The sequence below is a fragment of the Lagopus muta genome, chromosome 1, assembly GCF_023343835.1.
Source record: "Lagopus muta isolate bLagMut1 chromosome 1, bLagMut1 primary, whole genome shotgun sequence".
In the NCBI taxonomy this organism is placed as follows: Eukaryota; Metazoa; Chordata; class Aves; order Galliformes; family Phasianidae; genus Lagopus; species Lagopus muta.
Window position 1 is genome coordinate 151,332,634 of NC_064433.1, and position 20,699 is coordinate 151,353,332.

The following is a 20,699-nucleotide window of genomic DNA, read 5'->3' on the forward strand; positions in this document are numbered from 1 at the left end:
AAGCCAAGAAAATCTTTGGCACCTTGTAGAAAAGCTAGGATTGCAATGGAGAACATTATTTTGCAAACCTGTCCAAATGCTGGTAGCAGTTTCATTGCTTGGGCAACAAATATGGCAACAGCAGTACAACCTCAAATGGTATTTCCTAATGGAGCATTTGCTTATATCATAGCAGAACATCAGAAGACTATGAAAGCAGTTGAGATATCATGATTAAGGTGGGTGGGTATACAGATTAATATGAAGTCAGAAACAATGGCAATAGCACCATAAGAAGAGTCCAGGCTGAATAAAGAAAGCAGATTAAACTCAGGTATGTAATCTACCCATTACAGGTAGACTAGCTACTGTGAAAGTTCCCTTTGTGCAAAATCAGAGGAAGACTAGCTCCTCTGCATACCAGACAGTAGAGAAAACATAAAGAAACCACTACAGGGAGAAATGCCAGACACAGTCGTGTATAGGCACAGAATAATCAATAAATGTAGAAAAAAAAAGAGAATATTATCTCTGCAAAGTAAATTTTTTGAGGTGCTATTGGTATCAAATATTTTTCTGCTATTGGAGACACAGCAAAATATTTGTCTTTATTGATCAGTCTTTTCTGAAAAATAAACCACCATCTAGCTTGCATTGGGTAACGTTTTTGTTTGTTTGTTTTTGTTTTTCAATGAAAATTAGTAAATATTTTGATGATAAGGTGTATGTAAATAGTGTCTTGGTCCAAGGAAAAACAAATTGAAGACCATAATCAGAGAATCTGAGCAGTGACAGAAGTAACCAAAGATATTCTCTAAATAGAAATAACATTTTGTAATAAACTGGATAGAAACTCTATCAAAGAAGAATAACATTTTGGGGAAAGAATTAGAACCACAGAAGGGTCAGGACCATCATGGCCTGCTTGGCTGAATAGTAGAGGGAAAGACATGAGTGAGACCATTACAGTACAAAAATAGGAATAAGATAAAAGCATAAAGCATGTTATTGAAAAGAGTAAAATTCATTGCAGAATACTCACTTCTCATTTGTCCATAAGTGTCTCCACACTGTCATTCTCAGACAACAGAAAAGGCAAAAAATGAAAAGTTAGGGGTGTGTGCATGGTCTAAAAAATTTTGTGCTCCGAAAAATGAAAAATTTGTTCATCATCTTATTTAAATGTTCAATACTTTGTCTGGGTAGGCCACAGATAGCTAAAAATGCTGTGGAGGGTATCCAGAAAATATCCCTAGGAATACCAAGTGGATTTTTTCAATTATGTGTGCATGATTTGGAACTTGACTATCTTAAAAATGTTAATGGTACGGTACATATCAGTGGACAAAACTGCACTGGACTAGATTTTGTGGTTAGGAGATACACCTATCATTCATATAAAAACAAAAACAGAAAAAAAGAAGATATTTTTGTAGCCTTCAATAAGAATCTGTTAGAGGCAATCTTGAAGAAGGTAATTGGCTGCATCTGCATCTTGGACAAACACACACAAAAGTTCTTGAATGATCAATCACTCGAACCATGTAGAAGGACTGACTTTGATAGAGCTAGCAGTAGGTGTTTTTTCTTCAACTTCAGTAAGGCTTAGACATCATGTCATATAACATTCTCCTAGACAGGCTGATAAAGTGCAGGTGAAATAAGTAGATGGTGAGGTGGATTAAAATCTGGCTGAATATTCAGGATCAGAGAATTGTGATCAGTGGCACTAAGTCCAGGTGGAGAAATGTCACCATTGATGTACCCCAGGGGTCAATACTAGGAACAACACTGTTCAATCTTTTCATTAATGATCTAGCGAGAGTAGGCAGATGAAAAAAAATAAAGAATCACCACCAACATCATAAAAAAGGAGATGAGTGGCCAATACAAGGAGTGTGCCACCACTCAGGGGAACCTTGTCAAACTGGAGAACTGGGTAAAAGTGTATCTCATGAAGTCCAATAAAGGGAAATGCAAAGTCCTGCATCTAGAGAGGAATAACTGTAGGCATTAATACCCTGAGGACCACCTGACTGGAAACCTCAAGTTACTGATGGACACAGAGTTGACAGCTAGCAGTGTGCTCTTAAAGCAAAGACAGCCTCCCGGACTTTTGGAAAGACTATTGCAGTCAGGTCAAGGGAGGTGATCTTGCATCCCTAGGCAGCACTAATGAGCCTGTGTCTGCAGAACTGCATCCAGTTCTGGGCTACCCAGTACAAGATGGATATGGTCATACTGTAGAGTCCAGCATAGGGCTACAAAGATGACCAAAGGACTGGAGCACCTCTCCTATGAGGAAAGGCCGAGAGAGCTTGAAGCTATTCAGCCCAGACAAGAGAGGGCTCAGAAAGTGAGCCAGCAGTTAATCTGCAAGGACAATCAGGGGTTCAGTGCTTCTATTTCTTAGCAAAGTGATTGAAGTCATTTTACAGTCTTATTCCACATTCCAGAAAGGAGCGACATGAATGTCAGTGAGATAATTGCCTAGTAAGGCACATAAAGGCAGCAGTTCCAACGAGTTCAGACAACTGTGCCCACAGACGTGACATAACTTGAATTTATGCAAAGACTGCTGTTTAGAAAAGATCACGACTAAGGGGAAAACCATGCTACAGCACACAAAACATCTAAATGGCAGGTGATTGTGTCATGGTCAATTGGCCATACAGGCTAGTAAACTTGCTGAAATGCTCAGAGGCTTCTTCAGCATTTGAACAGGTTTCCCTTGCAGAATCAGGATGCTCAGACAAAAAATAGAGGCTGTCTGAACCTTGAAACTGAGAAGCTGCCCTTTTGACACATTATTTCTGAGATTACTAGAACAGTGAGCTGGCAACAAGTTGTTTTGTGATACCGAGGATCACTTTACCCTAGAATGATCAGTGAGAAATTAGAGACTGCTGGAAACATATATCTGTTGGATTCGCAAGATTGTACACATCATATCTGCTAGACGTGAGTGGTGTCATCTACAATGTTGCTCTTGCTGGCCCAGACCAGTTGGACCCAGAATTTCTTGGTGTCTGCGACCATCACCTTTCTTTCTACCACAAGGGTGATTTGAGGATAGTGCCATGCTAGACAAAGATACATGTGCCACCAAGGTATGTGTGTCACATCTGATGATCACAACACATTCAGATATCAAGACACATAAGCAACTCAGTCTATAAGCTTTCCATTTTTCTCCATTCTTCCACTTGTCTTCCAGATGGGTTTCCTACTAAAGATTATGGGGTTTCACTGTTTACCTGAGTGTTTGGCTTGTACTTCTCATCCAGCCAACGAATGTGTGGAGAGACCAAAATCAGACACCATAGGCTACATCTTGTCCCAGAGTAGATGCAGAAAGGGAACCAGGCTTGTTTATAAGCTTTTTGAACTTGCAGTCAGAATTGCAAACTGTGTTCCACTTGCGAGGGTGCAAGGAAGTAGGGAACAAATGTATAAGACAGATTTCATCATTTCCTTTACTAATGGAAAAACTTGCAAACCATTCTCATTCAGATGCAATCGATCGATTTACTTTCATGGTCCATGTTCTCAGGTTAGTGACTCTGAATTTTAGTGACATACTTGTACACTGTAACATTTAAACATGGCCTATCCCTTTGACTAAATGCCCAGTTAAAGTTTTCATACGCACTAGATACCTGAATGAGCAGTGAGTTTGAAAACTGCCAAGCTTCTTTCAATGGTCAAAGTAACAAGAGACCCATAAGCTTTTTTTAATTCTTCTTTTTCCCCCCTCACCCCCCAAAGATTAGAAAGTTTTCAGTGCTCTTGGAAGAAAAACAGATGTCTTAATTAAAGTAGTAGGTAATATCTGTTATCTTGCTAGTCAAGTACTGATGCTGAAGATGTTACACTGACAAACTGAAAACTTAAGATGAGAAGTAGGCTCTACCTGTGTTCATCCTGCTGTTTTCAAGCAAAAAGAAAATAAGTTCTGATATTTCAAAGAGTTTGTAAAAAGGAAGATGAAGATAAAACTTACGTATATTCTTGTTTGATTTTTCTTTCCAAAACGCAGTAATAGTAGAATTAAACAATGGAAATTACTGTTAGGATGCCAAAGGAAGCTTTCCAGAAATAGATGTACAATAAATCTGGATGAAACAATAGCGAAGGAGAAAATGAATTTAAGCCTCTAAAATGCTGAGAAGCATATTTATGAAGAGTCCATTGAATTGCACAGTCTGACCTTGTTGCCATCAGAGTTAATCAATGTTACTATTATTTATTTTTTGGACTATCACAGCACAGAACAGAAAATGCTCTATGACAGCAAGCACAACTAGGCAGTTATTAGCCCGTGTTATTGTGTCTAAATCTGAGCCAAAGATAAACAAATGAGTAAGAAAATTCCATGTTGGAGCTGCTAGTGTGTAGATCTTAGTATCAAGTGTAATAACCAATCTGTAACAGGAGAAACCATGAGTATGTATATTTTTAGAGCTCTAGGAATGTTTTGAATTCAGCCTGACTGGGCTACATCGAAAATGCTCTCAAAAAGCAAGTTGTTCATGTTATTTATGAACTCATAGTGTTAATGACTTAGTCAAGCAGATGAGATACTATATATAAGGGCATAACAAATGAAAATTAAGTTCGCCACTCATTTTTTCTTTTCAGCAAAATTTTCTGACTGTATGAAACAGTAAACTATGGGTTTCAAAATCACTTATGTGAGGCCAATTTTAAGGGGCAAAGAGAAAATGAAATTAAACGTGAGCTATAAAAAAATTGTAAGCATGTATGGTATATTTTCATTGTAAAGATATCAAACATCAAACCTTTGATCAGAAAACTATGTCTTACATCTGCTAACTAAACCGAAAGAAAAGGGAACAGTTAGAGATTTCATACTGCTTGGTATGAACAATAAAATCGCAATATATCCATGTGTGAAGAGTAGATAATATTGAGCAGGGAATTCTGGAGGGTCTTTTATGCTTCTTTATACTAAAAACAAACATAATATGATGCATTTATCTGCATCAAACAAAATAAACAAATATGAATGCATGCAAGACAGAAGAAACTGGGATAAAAGAACCTCTGGTACTGTCCCACACAGTTGATTTTTTTATATTCCATTGTTCCCTTTATTCTCTCTTTGATGTTATTTTCACTTTTGTCTTTGCCCTTCCATGTACCACCCAATAGTCTGAAAGATACCAAAGAATTTGTGATATAAATACAGCCATACTCTATGAGTATGTACAATCACAGATTATATAATTGTTAGTTATTTCCTCTCTGATACAAAGGTTTGCAGTTATGAATTAACATACTATTTTAATTATCTTGCAATCATCTTGCAGGACAAGGATTACAAGAGTATGGGCCTTTAAGATGACAGTGACCGAATTATTTCCTTAAGACATAAAGTCTCTGTTTTATTCATCGCCAAGGCATGTTGAGATTGTCACTTGAATTTGACGAATCTGAATCATGCATTCATCTGTGACTATTTCCCTTTTGTCCTCTTTATTTGCCACAGAATTAGTGGTCAGAGTGAAGGCGTCATTTATCATTTTGAGTATTTTCATGTGAATCAGCACTGCTTAAGAAGTGGCACAATCCAGTTGCTGATTTGTCTTATTTATTCATTTATTAAGGAATAAGAAACTTCAATCGTACTCACATCACGCATCCATGCAACATTCAGATATTTGGAATTAGACCACCATGCTGTAATGTGATGGACATCTGGTGTCTGACACAGATTTACGCTGTTTATTCTGGGAAATAGAAGAGAAATGCACACAATTCAGAATGAGCTTTTATCTTTTTTTATTTCATGTAAGAAGCTTAGATGCATTAGTCCACCTGCTGTTTGCTGCAAACAGGAAGATCAGTTCCTACTGTTCCTTTTTCATTATTGTAGTTTTATTAAGGCACTGCCATTTTCAGGGTTTCTTCTTTTAATCTTCAGATAAATGCATCATATTTGTGAACTTGTTTGTTTGGTGTAGGATAAGACCAAATCTACAATGACTGTCTTAGAAACACTATTGGCTAAAATAAATTCTGCAGAATTGTGTTGCAGCTCAGGAGTACTTAAACTATGAATGACATTTGTCTCTCTTCTAATCTGTTCACTCACTTTTCTTATAAATCGTAGGAAAGTTTGGCAAATTTCAAATTCAATTAATGTTTTTTATATCTTGCAAAAGCAGGCAAACATTTCTATTCCATCAGGTAAGTATCCCAGACTGTAGGAAATCTACACTTCACAAATCTTAATTTAAGATTCAAACTATGGGGAAAATGGTAATTCTACCTTTGCACTGAGAGAAAAGCATTCCCATGATATCTTGGACTATTAAAGCCTGCATGTTGCTGTGCCCATGTCACTTCTACAATTATTATTTTAACAGAAATAAATGAAGGTTGTCTGTTAAGTGCACACACATTTTCCTACAAAATCTTTTGACAGCAAATTGTTATTACATTTGAATGTAGAAATTTGTTCACTATAATTGAACATGCACCCTATAAGTGTTCTCGCTATGATATTTTCTCTACTCAAACATCTACTCCTGTAAAATTCAGGAAAACAGAAATTTTCTGTAAAAAGACTATAAAATTGCAGGAACATGACTGCCCCAGATAATACTAAAAGTTCTTGAATTTCAGTCTTCTCTGTCCTGTTAAAAACATGAGTTAGCACGTTTCAATTCCTATTTAAAAGCTAAGTATAAGTGACAGTTATCTTTTGCCTTGTTGCCTACAGGTTTAATTATTGTAGATACTCTCCTATGGTCTGATTTGCTTTACTGCACTCTATCTGTAGTCATCTGCAGCCAATCTGCAGCCAATCCGATGGGCATCGCTAATAAGTCAGCAAGAAAGTTCTTTGCTCATGTTTAGTCCTGTTCTTTTGAAGACCTTTTCTTTAAGAATACACTTTAGTAGAGATGGCATGTATATATATATATAATTTAAGAATAACTAGAAATAGATTGTATCACAGAGGTATTTCTGCCAGTTGTCAAATTAATTGCTAATCCCCTTCCATATTGCTTGGACACATTTCAATAACTAAACAGTTTTGAGCCAGAAAGTCATTCCAAAATGTATTTATTATTTTTTTGGCCATGTTCATGCAACTAAACTAGGAATGGATTCCATTCTGCTGCATCTCTGAGCTGAGCTTCTTTCTTCCCGGGCTCTTCCTTGTAAAGGAAACAGACTGTCACACTCTTTTTCTTACCTTCAAGTATTCTGCCATATTATGTATGTGCACACCACAACACAACCAGACAGAGGGGTTTAGTATACATGGATTGAGATTTCTACAGATCTGAATAGCAGTTGTTTAAATCCAGTCTATTGTAAAGAAAAGAAGCATTCTTCTCTGTCAAGCATGATCTATCCTACACCCAGAACAGAACTGACATAATGGATTAATGATGAAAATTTTGAGGAGAAAAGTAGGGTGGGGGAAGCTAAATACATTTCCTGCTATCTGGTGACACCTCATTGAATGTATAAAATCAAAAAATAAGAGAAATTATTAGGAACTTTCTATATTCTGTAGAGGTGGGAGTTCTTTTACTTCCAGTTATCTGATAGCTACATATCAGAGCTTTCTCAGTATCTGACTTGAAGAAATCAGATGCTTTATGATGCTTTTTGTCCATTTGGATTTATATGCAGTCTCCAAGGAGCTTGGGAAGCAAAAGGGTGGCAGTAGTCATGAGAAACAGGTGAGATAAAACACAGATGTCAAAGCAGAAAGATAGCATTCCTCCCTGTACAAATATCTATGAATTGATATGCATTGAAGTGAGCAAAATCATTAAAGTTGTGATGGAGGGAAGGAGAAGGGGAATGGGAAGGGGAAGGGAAAAAGCAAAGGAAGGAAAAAGAGTAAAATTTTTCTTTTGGGAACTTCCTTCCTGTATAGCTTAAAAAACACTGGGGAGTGGAAGGGGAAAAAGTAGACAAATGCTCTCAATGCATTTTTTCTTTTTTTTGTCTACTGATAATCCAATCTAATGGAGATGCATGCTGCAATTAACTGGGTCTCCAGTAAGAGCTTTAAAGAATCCACATGCCTTTGAGATGAAAGAAAGTTGATAAATAGCATTTCCCTTCCGTTGTCAGTTTTCTGTCAGTGTGCTAACCACTCAGCATTGCCCTTCTTATGTTAGCATGTTAGACACCCAGCTATTCAGCAACACATGGGCAGTGTCATTATGTCAAAGGAAACTAATTACTGGTTTGATAAAACCTCATTTTTCAGGTTTGGTTCACTTTGATTTTTGTTTATTTGTTTGTTGTTGGTGGTTTTTTGTTTTTTGTTTTTTTTCTTTTATTTGTTCGTTGGTCTTTTTTTTTTAAGGTTTTTTGTTGTTGTTATTGGGTTTTGTTTTGGTTTGGTTTTGTTTTGTGGGTAAGGGAGCAGCGTTTGAGTACTGTCTTCCTCAGCTTGAGTCACAAACTGCTTTGGATGACAGATAGACCAATTTCCTCACAGCAGCAATATGAGCTTTTACAAGTGAATAAAACCACAAACCCAAGGAGCTTTCAGCTAGGTAGTGAGGTTTAGTGGCTGAGTGAATTTAGATGCCTACAGGATTAACAAGAGTGGCTTCTAGAAATGGAAGTCCTAAAATAAACAGGATCTGCAGATTGGATCCCACCAAATATTTTTATCCTGTGATATTGTAATTGATGCTATTCAAGCACATACAGAAGAAGACTGGCTTCATGGTCCCTTCACCTCCTGTATCTCCTTAGCAGAGAAAACTCTGAGCTTACAAAAATGACAGTGAAAAAGCCAAATGTATTTTCTGTACCTGCAATTGACAATCAAAGCCTGGATCAATAGCAATCAATTAAAATACAGCCAGTATAACTACATACCTTTTCCTATAATCATAAACAAATGACTATTTCAAAGTCACATATTATACAATGATTCAGTTCTCCATTAGCATTATTTTGGATCTAGGCACTATCATTCACCTTATATAACACATTTTAGTACTGTTGCAATAGCTGATAACATGCAAGAGAGGGAGGGAAGGAGAAGAGGAGGGGGAGGAAGACAAGCCAGGGAATGAGAGCAAGTCATTGCACAAACCTTTCTTTCAATTCAAGTATGTAAAGTGAGATAAATGGTCAAACTGCAGACATACTGTACACAGCAGGAGCCAAAAGCTGCTCCCTGGATTGGCAGCTCCAGAAGCCATCAGCACCGGATCCTTTAAGCAATTACCAGCTCGGAAATGTCCTTCCATTGATTGTGATGGACGTAAACCAGCTGTGTTTCAATAGCAAGTGAACAGAGGGAGGAAGAACCAGACGGCAGGACACAAACAGTGCCGAACACTGGGACCAGCTGCAGCCTGCAGGTCACACTTCCATGTCAACAAAAAAATGTTATTTAATATTTGCCAAACACTGCAGTAATTCATCACAAGGTATAAGTGGACCTATAACGTCTGAAATCGCCCGTTGAAGATTAACTGGATGTATCATGTTTCCAGTGCCGTGCCCGAAACAGGAAACAAAATTGTCTGGACCTTGTAGGCAAGGCACCGATTCACTCCCTGTGGTAGGAGCATTCCCATGCTGGTCATACTCAGCCACGCGGTTCAGGAAATCCTTTGCCAGCACATTTGTATGCACAAAGGACACTGCTAAAAGAGGACAGTGCCAGCCTGTCAGAATCCAGCTAATGTGAGAGTCTGATCAAATGTATGCAGCTGCCTTCATCTTGTCTAGAGCCCGTATAAGACAAAATTACTGTGAATCACCAACTGAGAGCGGAAGAGGTTGATTATTGTTTAAACACAGAGATAAGCTGGCAATGAACTGCTCATTGCTGGAGGGTGCCTCTAAAAATATCTGTTCTCCCCTGCAGACGTTCTTCAAAGGGACACCGGGCTTCCTGCCTGCACAAAGTGGCACTTCCAGGAGAAGGAGCTGTGGACGCCAAAATGCTATGCTTGTTTTGTACCACTCCAAGTTTTTAAGCAGAACAAAGAAAACTTTTCAAATACACAGAACAGTGTGAAGTTCTACAAGAAAGTTATACAGAAATTACTCCATAAATCCAAACAAGCAGGTGAGGAAAGAAAAAAAAAAAAAGAAGACTAGAATTTACTTGTAATTTACATTTTATTAATTTTTAGTACATGTCTGAAACTACAGCTGCATCTAAGAACAGAAAAAAAAAAAAAAGAAAAAAAAAAGTTAATTCAACCCAAAGAGCCATCCAACAGCTGTAAGGACTAGCATTTCTGTTTGCTGACCTCTGTCTGTCTGCACTGTAGTTGGACTCTGGTACTGCCAGACATGGCCTCAGGTGAAGAGCAACGCTCGGGTAGAACTGTGGAGCAAAACACTTCTGGCAGGGGCTGCAGTACTGCACTCCTCGTACTGCCTCTGCAGAGCTGTGATTTCCTACTGCAGGCATCAAGAAGCAGTAAGCTAGCATGTTATGCGCATTCCTGTAGTTATTATAACTAACCCATAGAGTGCTTCTACAATATAGTATTTCACAGGATTTCCTCAATAATTTCTTCAGGATCCACCTAGGACTGTTGTGCAAAAGCCCTAAGTATGCCTCTAGAGAACTGAGTAATTATAAGAGGTTTTGAATAACACAATTAAGTGTTTAAAATAATAAAACATATCAAGGTCACACAGTGATGAGAAACTACAAGAAACGTTCTTCTTGCCACAACACTCTTCCTGGAACTGCACAGCATTCATTACATGAGCTTTCCAGAGAAGCTTTCTGCACATCATAAAAGGCAGCACTCAAATCCCTTTTTCTTTTTCCTTTTTTTTTTGGATGTATGTATGTGTGTAGTGACCCCAGAGGCTCACTGCTGCAGCTGTGTGGGACTCCACATCATGCATTTCCTTCATATATTCTTTCCATAAAAGTAATATTTTCACTTGAGCAGCTATGATTCAAATGTTACATTAAAATACATTGAGTTTCTCCAAGATGTTAAGAGCTTGAGATTAGATAAAGATATGTTTTCCACAAATAAATTCTTAATAAGGCAGTGAAATTCACAGGTCATCATTCACAAGGCCTTAATTAATCTTCAAAATTAATAAATAGCGCTGTTTCACATGGACAGTGCAGATCCGAAGACCCACTTCATCCATTCATTCCTATGCAATCATTCTCCAGTGCCAGAGTCAGTAGTATTTTTGCATGAAACACTGAAGATGTGACCCTACAATTATTCATAGGAACATAGATTAAACGCAGAACTTGTGCACTGCAATACCAATTTTTCTATCAGACTTCAGCAATGGGGATTCATCGTCCTTACTGCAGATGTCTAAAACTTAGATGGACAAGTCTGAATTCAGTAGACAAGAGACAAGAGAGTCCAGAGAGATTGAGGATGCCCCATCCCTGAAGGCATTCAAGGCCAGGCTGCATGTGATTCTGGACAGTCTGGTCTGGTGGTTGGCAAACCTGCACATAACACGAGGGTTGAAACTAGATGATCATGATGATCCTTTTCAACCCAGGCCATTCTAAGATTCCATGAAAAGTCAATGTCTAGGCAAAAAACTCATCTGACTCCCAACATTTATTTTTTTTTTCAGAATTTTTTCCTAAGTAAATTTTAAAATTATCTGCTTCCACTGAGAACAAAGTCCAGTGTGACAATTGCGAAGTCCGGTACAGCTTTGCCTCCATTTAGATCCAGCAGTACCAGTACCATTTGCTCAGATTGAAGAGGAAGAACACGCCTAGTCTAGTTTACCTTTTTTTTAAAAAAAAATTATTTTTAAGACCTCTCACTTTTCGAAGAGCAGTGCCAAAGTTTGTCAATAGACGTCTATCTGAAACTGAAGACCTAATGACCAAGCAATGATGGATACACAGCCAGAAATATTTCACCTTTTGTCAGCTTTCATAAGAGTTAATTTTCCCCCGCAGTAAGGTAGAGATGGAGAGAAACAGTTCCTGCTACACTGACAGTCAAAAACCACCAACACCTTTGCTGGCAAAATGGCTATTGTTAAATCATTGTCACATAAATGTGAAAGAAGCAAACTCTTTCCTTCTAAGAAGCTGTTGGTGTAGTACCTCTTCTCTGTACTACTCTTTACACTTATCACACACTTTCAGGGCAATGTAGCTGTCGAGCTGTGTTTAACAGAAGCCAGTTTAGCCACAGCACAGGAAAATTCTGCCCCAGAAGTCAGATATATTAGTTAATAATTGAAGGGGTGAAGAAACAAGCCTGACAAGAAACTTCCGAATGATGTCACTAGGACAAGGGTTCATCTCAGCGTGATCCCAGCAGGAGAAACCATGAGAGAAATCACCATGTAACATGCAATGGTTTGCTGCGGACAAACCTTTCAGCATGACAGGCAGGAGCAGAGCAGAGAAGAACTTTACACTGCCTGGAGGAGACATGAATTTCTGATCATTAATAAAAAAAGGATGACTGACAACTGATGAAATCAATTTCCTTTATCACAGCTGGAGGTCTCACAATTAGCAAAGCTTTGGGCAATTACAGGATTTAAATCTCTTCCTTCTAGGTTTTGTGGGTTTGCTTTGGAATTTACTTTATGTATGTATTACTCCAGAATTTTGAGGCTGAAGTGCTGAGACCAGGTGCTGAGGTCTCAGCCCTGCAAACCAGACTGACAGACAAAATGGAGATTTTGTCACCATGACTTCTGAGTGTGGTACGGCACCTGATGAAACTGGTAACAGCTCTGAAAGAAATAAGAAAATCTGTCCTTGTGAAGCCTGCTTACAAGATTCCAATCTGTCATTCCTGTTCAAAGTTACTCATGTGAAATAAGTTGATCTTGATTTGTCTTTTTTAGAAAGACAAAGGATAAACAGTCAGTGTGTAATCCTAGGTGATTTGTATCTTTCAACACTGAAATAATATTTCACATTATTTGCATTGTTTGCAATGGTGATGTTGGTGACGTGTACCCATGACATGCAAAACACCTCAGAAGCACACAATGCTGTGCACACATGCAATAGAAGCCAGTCCCCTCACCCCTCAGCACCACATGAAGGAGTGAAGGAGTTTCTAGTCAAAATAATCATAGCAGACAAAAGGTGCAAAGGAATGCTACAAACACCATGCTGGAATGTCCTTGTTTGCAGCGAGCCAGCAGCTCAGAGCAGGGGAAAAGCTGATGTCACACCCGTCTGCACTCTTCTACCTGGACATATCCTCAGTCAACTCCACCAGGAATTGTTCCACAGTCTCACTCCATGGTGTTTTATTCAGAAGCAGGAAGGAACAGACTAGTTTCTGTCTTTTCAAAAAATGGCCGTATTTAGGACTCGCTTCTGGTTAGTGGGAAGTGGAGGAGAGCAGGAAGGAAATCTCTGCCTCGCATTCAGTGTGCTTCTTTCATGTCATTATCTGCAGAAATAGAAACTTGGGTGAACTTAACTCACTAGGTGAGTAGTTAGAAGTTTCTGGGAGGCAGAGGCTGATGTGCTTGGCACTTAGGGATGTCTCACAAAGAAACCAGGGCTGGACCCATATCTGGGTAGCATTGCCAGCCTCCAAGGCTGCATGGATTGTCTCACCTCATTGGAAGTACCTGCAGTAGGTGATGCAGAGTTAAAAATACCCACGCTTTTAATACATTCACACCTCTCGGTCCCCATGAAAAAATGGAAATAAAAAACTTCCTTGTTCCATTGGGTGTTGTGTACGTCAGTACATAAAAGACTTGGAAGGCTCAGATTCCATATTAAGGGAGTCATCCTTTGGTCCTACAAGGACTCTTTCAGCAACAAGTGCCCATTACTAATTTTAAGGGAAGCATTTTTCAAAGCTGCAAAATGTGCATCTGAACACACTTTAATGGAAAACTCAGCATACAGTATCCTTTAAAGAGGCCAGATCCTTCTCTGCACTGGGGCTTTAAAACTTTCTCAAGAAACAACAACCTGCCCTTCCACCTCCCACCCCTGACTCTTACCCAGAATCTCCATCATGTGCCTCTCTGAAGTGTTGTGTTATGATTACCATAGCAACAACAGTCCAACAGCTGCCATGACATTTCATCTTCTGCTGCTTTTAAAATGCTTTCTTTTTGCCAAGAAAAACTTTTCTCAATTATTTAATTTTTTTTTTTTATTATTTTTTTTTTTTTCACTACACACTGTTCACTCTCACAGAACAAACAGTTTGGAAAAAGAAAAAAATAAGAAACAGCGGAAACTGCATCAGTTCTAACCACGTATTTTGCTAATTTTTTTATGCTTCTCTCGTGCCATCTTCAAGGTTTCCAAGGCTGTGCATTAAAAAGCTTACACTTGGTTTTGCAGATAAACTGATGATTGTGCACCACTGAGCAAAGGATGAGCATGGATGGCTGGGAGCCACCTCCATGTGTATGGGCAGCTGCACAGTCCCATCCAGTCCCTTAAACCAAATGATGGCGACTGATTACTCACAGCCATTTATAGCCATTGAGGTCTAACCATCCTGTTTAGTTGTCTCCCCATTTTGCTACTCATTCTCCTACTACCAATGCTGTTGGCTCTCAGCTTTATTTGATACAGTTTTCAAGGAAGTTTTCCTACTGATCTACTTCTGTGTTCTTCAAAGGGATCTGGGGATAGGACAGCAGGGAATATAGGTAAACACACCTTTTCACTCCTACCCTGGATGGTGGAAGGCCGTGCATGGTGAAGCCAGAAATGGTGCAGAAATGAAGGGCCACAGTCCCCAACTTGTGAAACAGTCAGGACAGCCCAGAACCTTAGCTACATTCCATCTACAGACATGGATAAGAAAGCACCATGCAGATTTTAAGTATATGCAGATGAACTCTGCTAACTGAAAATTCATGTTGCTGCCACTCATTTCACAACTAAAAAAAAAACAAAAAAACAAACTATCCAACAACAAAAAAAGAAATTCCCAGCATTTATTTATTTATTTATTTCCAAGGATAGCCAACCCTTTCTTTTCCAAAAGGAGAGAAAGGCACGGTTTTCCCTCACTGTGGAAGCTGCCTCTCAGATTGCTCCCTACAAAAGTCCCTTCCCTCTCCAGCCTGCATTCACATGTGGTTTCAGGTAGTATGGTGCTAGGAAGGTGTGGGCTGGAGGATGTGCTGGGGCATGGAGACACGCACAGGACATACTGAATATACACTGCTTCAGAGTCCCAGTGGGATGAATTGTCTGCAGCTTGACCAAGGTGGGAGAGGCAGAATGCATGCATGTGCTAATGGGGTTTTGGCAATTGTGAGGACAAGGTTAAAACTCAGCCATTTGGGCTGAGAACGTTTGAGTTTTAAAGCCAGAAAGTGGTGAGGGTGAAGGCATGAGTCTGACAGCTTCAAACCACTTTTTGACTGTTTTTCCTTCTTTCCTTGTTGGATATGCTGACAAATTAAAATTAACAACTCTTATCTGAAATGCACGTATGGTTAACATAGAAAGAAGGAAAACACCTTCAGAGGCAGTCAGCTTCCTGTCTTATGCTTTTGAAATCTAGCTGATGGCTCACAGAACGGATCTCAAATATGTATATATATAATCCACACAGCTAAAGTCATCTATTTTAAAAGACAAGTGTTTGCTCACATGAGGAACGTTGTACTCAAGCGTTCAGTCTTTGTGATCCATATGGATTTCATCAACTTGTTTGCCAGGAATTTAGAAAAAACAAACTTTATTCATGTTCCTTAGAGAAATGAATTGGGTTCGTGGTCTGTGAAAAAAGAAATGCAGCTTGGGAAGAACAAAAAAGCCTAGGGCATTCCTGGAAGTGGAAGGTCAGAGAGCCAAAATAATTGATCCACTTAATACGTGAAATGAGTGACTTGCAATGGCATCTTCATCAGCACTTGAAGTACAGGGTTTCAGCTTAGGAAGTGATTTCATGTCACATCCCATAAAGGGCCCCCAAATGTGAAGTGCTTTCCCAAGCCACTGTCTAAGCCAGGCACTCCTGCTGCTCTGAGAACAGCATTAACTCCAAATTTTCATCTCCCATTTCTTCTTTTACTTTGTTTTGATAAATCCTGGAATCATCTTTTTTGAGCAGTCCTTGAATTGCAACAGCAAGTTGGGCTGCACATGCTTTGTACTTTAGACATGACATAGAAAAGGAGAACCGCCATTCCAACACAAACCCAAATCTTCCTCTAATCCCCATCCTAGTCTCTTTCTTGACACACAACACCATGTCTCTTCTCTCCTGAGCTTCTCCAGTTTCGTGCAGCACTGCTGTACCACAGGCAGGATTCAGCTGAATCAAAGAATCATAGAATCATGGAATGGCTTAGGCTGGAAAGGATCTCAAAGATCATCCAGTTCCAACTACCTGATGTAGGCAGGGCTGACGCCCTCTGGATCAGGATGCCCATCCAGCCTGGCCTTGAGTGCCTCTAGGGATGGGACATCCACAGCTTCTCTTGGAAGAAGCTGGAGACATTACCCCATTCCTGGCCCTGCTCTGTAACATTACACAGGGACACTTCCTGAAGACATGGTACAAATCACTCAGTTTCCCTGGGGTGTGGGCTTTGTACTTGACAGTTTGGAACTATCTGGGAAAGGATGGGCCCCTTGTTCTTTTGAGTGAACGTAAAATCTTAGAGCACACCACTGGGATGATAAAATAAAAGGAGGGCTAACAAATATTCAAGAGTCCCTGAAAGAAGGGAGCATGCGGCCCTAGGAAGCATGGTCTAGTACTAAGTGTGGAGGTTGGTGGCCCTGCATGTGGCGGGGGGGTTGGAGATTCATGCTTCTTGAGGTCCCTTCCAACCCTGGTCATTCTGTGATTCTGTGTGATGTATAGCTGACTAGAAGTGTCTGCATCTGAAGACTTCCTGGCACCTAACTTGGATGAATAAGTTGGATGAAGTGAGACCTACCCAAATTATCCTGTATGATGACTTTGTACAGCAGTTTGTGTATATGAAATTTATTGCGTAACCTGAGTTTCATTTTCCTAAAAATGAGAAAAATCTGTGTTCCTCTATACAGTTTATCAACATTTTTTTCTATATCAGAAATAATAGGAGAATTCTGGAATATGTGTTATTATACATCACAACTACAAAGGAATTTGTTTCTAATGACACCTATTTTAAAAGAACAGTTTAATGTAAGAAATGTAAACTGATTCATTCTCAAAGCTGAAGTTACTAATTAGGCATTTTAATCTGTGTGCTGCACAATTTTTAGTAGCCAGGTCTGAAAGTAATGCACTGCAAATCTTTATAATATGGTATCTCACCAGCTTTTAAAGGAAACTGCATTACTGCTCAGCAAGATGTTTGTTACATTCAATCAATGTTGCATTAGAACCCTTTCACTAGGTCAGTTTGCATTACTCACTTACATAGCATTCTTGGCAAGCCTCAAAAAAAACATTTTTAATACTTAGGAAATCTGAGATAGAGCCAGACAGTGATCTGATGTTTTAAACAGGACTAGACACCTCATTTCAAAATTGAAGTGTAAAAAAAACCAAAAAATTAAAAAATTGAAAATAAAATTGAAAGTTACTGGGTTTCTAAGTCTTAAGGTTCTACACTTGGTGAACATACATGCCCCTACATCCTGACCAACATGGAGTAATGTGGCTTTTTCTTCACGTTTTACCATGAGAAGTAACTTGGGAAAACACAAATCGTTCTTCAAATAATGTCAAGAAATCTGTCTGTATCTGATCTATTTCTTAGAGAATGAACTTGGCATTCTGTAGGGAGATTTGAAGGCTGCACCCAGACTGGTGCTGTGCTGGCACACTGGGCTAGAGCCACAGGGATCTCCACCCTGTCCCCAGATGACAAAGCCCCAGTAGTGTTTCCTCAACTCCATTCCATGCCCAAGCAGTGCAGAGGAACCAAATCACAGGAGTACATCCATGACTACCCCTTTTTAACATCTGGATAGCATCACTTGCCTTCTACATGGCAACTACCACCCCAATTGCATGCAGCTCCTCGGCTGTGTCCATCTCTCCTCCAGTCTTTGGGTGGCTCTTGGATTCGTGCTAGAAAAGTGGAAAATCCTGCACAGCATGGGTTAATTTTTATGCCAGTGATGACGGTGGCTGTTTACTCTTTAAACAAATGCCTAATATACACTGCAACTGGCTGAGTGCACAGCCAAAAACCAACCACAGGAAATCTCTTTGACAGCCAGGAAGGCAGAATTGTTAACACGGGTGTGCATTACAGTAATAATAATAATAATAATAATAATAATAATAATAAAAAGTGGTGTAAAACACCACAAATGGCTGTTTTCTAAGAAGAGAGAGGTATCTATTAATAGTGCAGGCATAAATAACTCTTTCTATTTTGTCGGAAGGATTATTGTGGCTTCTCACCTCAGTTTCTTCAACGGAAGTAGAGAAGACTGTGTAATACCAAGCAAATATACCAGTCTAATATAAAATTCTCACTGGAGATAAGAAAGCATGCTGGGTTATTTATTGCTAATTTTTATATTTTGTTTCTCTTCTCTTTGATCTGTGCTAACATAGGTGTTAAACTGACAGCTCAAGGTGACTTGTGCTGTGATATTGAAAGCCACTCATGTATATTATAGTATCAAATTGTTTGTTTAGAGTGGGTTACACAGCTTGATAAATACAGTTTTCCAAAGCCTGGTTCTAACCATGCTAATAAAATATTTACTGGCTTTTTCAGAAAAAATAAGGAAAAACAGAGAAAGTTAATATAAAATCTCTGCAACTTTCCCTTTTTCTAAGGAACAGCCATATGCAGGAGACACCAGCTTCGATTCTCCATCCGGTTATGGTGATGTAATAGGAGTTGCTTCACAGGCTGCAGTAGAATTTAAGCCTTAAATGAAAAAGGAATACAGCTCATTGTGCTTTTAATTTTGTTTCATATAGGCAAGAGGGGGGAAAATTGATTTTGGTCTCAGCCTTTTTTTTTCTCATACATGTCACTGATACATTTCCAACCCTTGGAGAATTAGTGAATGTGGGAATACAGGCTCTAATACAAAACAGTTGGCCTGTTTTCAGTTCCTAACACATACTCCAGAGTTCATGTTATGGTTATCAGAAAGAATCTATGAAAAATGAAGCTGCACACAACTGCAGACCATCAGCGTGGCTTAACCCTGTCAAGCGGGGATGAAACAGGAAGTGCTTTGTGACACTGACTGGCAGAAATACAAACTGATGAAGAAAACACGCTGCAGGAAAGAGGATCTGAGACAGGGAGTTAGCGCCGGGAATGTTAACTAGAGCTGTACTCCGCTAGGGCTGGGATCAGAGCGGCCTGACATACTTGCTAAATGTTTCATCAAAAGGATTAGTTCCAGCAGCTTTTTTTAACCTTTCCTACAACGCAATTTACCCGAAGGTGGCCAGGGGCAGGGGGCTGCCCTGTGAGATAACATTTTTAATTGTACAAATGCCATTCTTGATGTCATAATCCCAAGGTTAATGCAGCTGCAGGTCCGGAACAGATGTGCTGTTGACTGCTCAGAAGGCTGAGAGGTGGCCGTGCAGGCTGACAGCAGCTAAAGTGGCCACATTTCAGTGGCAATGTGTGTGATAGTGGTTGTTTTCCTACATGTCACCCCTATATTTCCCTAGGCTACTAAATGCTCTTAGCCCCTCCATAAAGCAAACAAATCATTCATAAGATGTATGACCAGAGATCAACAGCCAAATACAGTCATTGCTCAATGGGACAGCTCGGGAACAGGGCAAGACATCCTGCAATTTTAGGATAGGAGAAGCAAAAGGGAAAGAGATGGGAAAAACTCTTGGAATACCAGCATGCTAAAGCTCACACCGTACAGTATTCTGTCAGTATCGACTAATGAGAAACATATTTTGACAAGAGAATCTCAACACTTTCTGTTGCATTTATATACACCTGCTGGATTTCAGCAGAGATCATATATGTCCACATGCAGAGAATCTGTCGATGGGTTTACAGATGACGTATTCTCCCTTCACTTAGAACAAACATTTCTTAGAAGAGATGTTCATACCACGCAGTTCAAAGAGCAAAGTTTTATTCACTTTAAAATAGAAACAAATGGTTTGCTCTGCATGCCAGGCTGCTGCGCAGTACACCCATGCCTCACTTGTGTGACACAAGCCCACAAGGGTGGCAGTTCAGCAAAGCAAATAAGCTGAATCTGGGCTGGCTTGGAGATTCTGCACCATGCTTCCAAAATGTGAAGAAGGATTAGCTTAGACTATCTGGAGGGTTAAGCAGATGGGTGAAAGGAGGGTTACTTTTCCTAAACAAGGGATAAGCTAGGAATAAGGAAGGGAAGGATCTTTCACGGTAGTGCTGTGGAGCCAAGTTACTCAAAGATGACAATTGGGAGGGGAAAGGGGTTATTTAAAAACAGGAACTGGGGAAAAACTAGACAGGTGCCTGGGGAGCGCTCAGATCAGATAAAGACATCTGCTAGAGATGTCAAAACGCACAAAGGTAACTTTGTATTTGGTAGTAAAGAGTCAGGATAAAAATGACAACTGAAAAGGAAATAGGAAAGACTGGAATTGTAGAAGTACATCCCTGCACAGAGCCAGGGTGTCAGATGGTGAAGTGACATGAAAATAGTCACTCAAAAGTGTGAACACAGATGTTTGTGAGAAGCCAAGGGAGAAAAAAAAAAAAGGGGGGGGGGGGGAGGCAGAAGGGGGGAAAGGGAGGGAAGGGAACAGAGAGAAGGAAGGAAGGAAGGAAGG

At 39.5% G+C, this 20,699-nt stretch overlaps 1 protein-coding gene across 10 annotated transcripts in view; it reads right to left on the reverse strand.

Annotated features, from left to right (window-relative positions):
* Nucleotides 1-20,699, reverse strand: part of NDFIP2 (Nedd4 family interacting protein 2) — a 119,964-nt gene that overhangs the window by 24,848 nt on the left and 74,417 nt on the right. For 7 of the 10 annotated variants that reach the window (XM_048946419.1, XM_048946381.1, XM_048946376.1 and 4 more), the window contains 2 exons: nucleotides 5,636-5,732; nucleotides 3,983-4,094 (listed from right to left, as the gene is read on the reverse strand). The gene's annotated coding sequence lies outside the window, so the exon portion shown is untranslated. Of the gene's footprint in view, nucleotides 1-1,021; nucleotides 1,050-3,236; nucleotides 3,398-3,982; nucleotides 4,095-5,635; nucleotides 5,733-20,699 lie in introns of all 10 variants that reach the window. The other 3 variants (XM_048946396.1, XM_048946387.1, XM_048946369.1) reach the window with 2 other exon arrangements.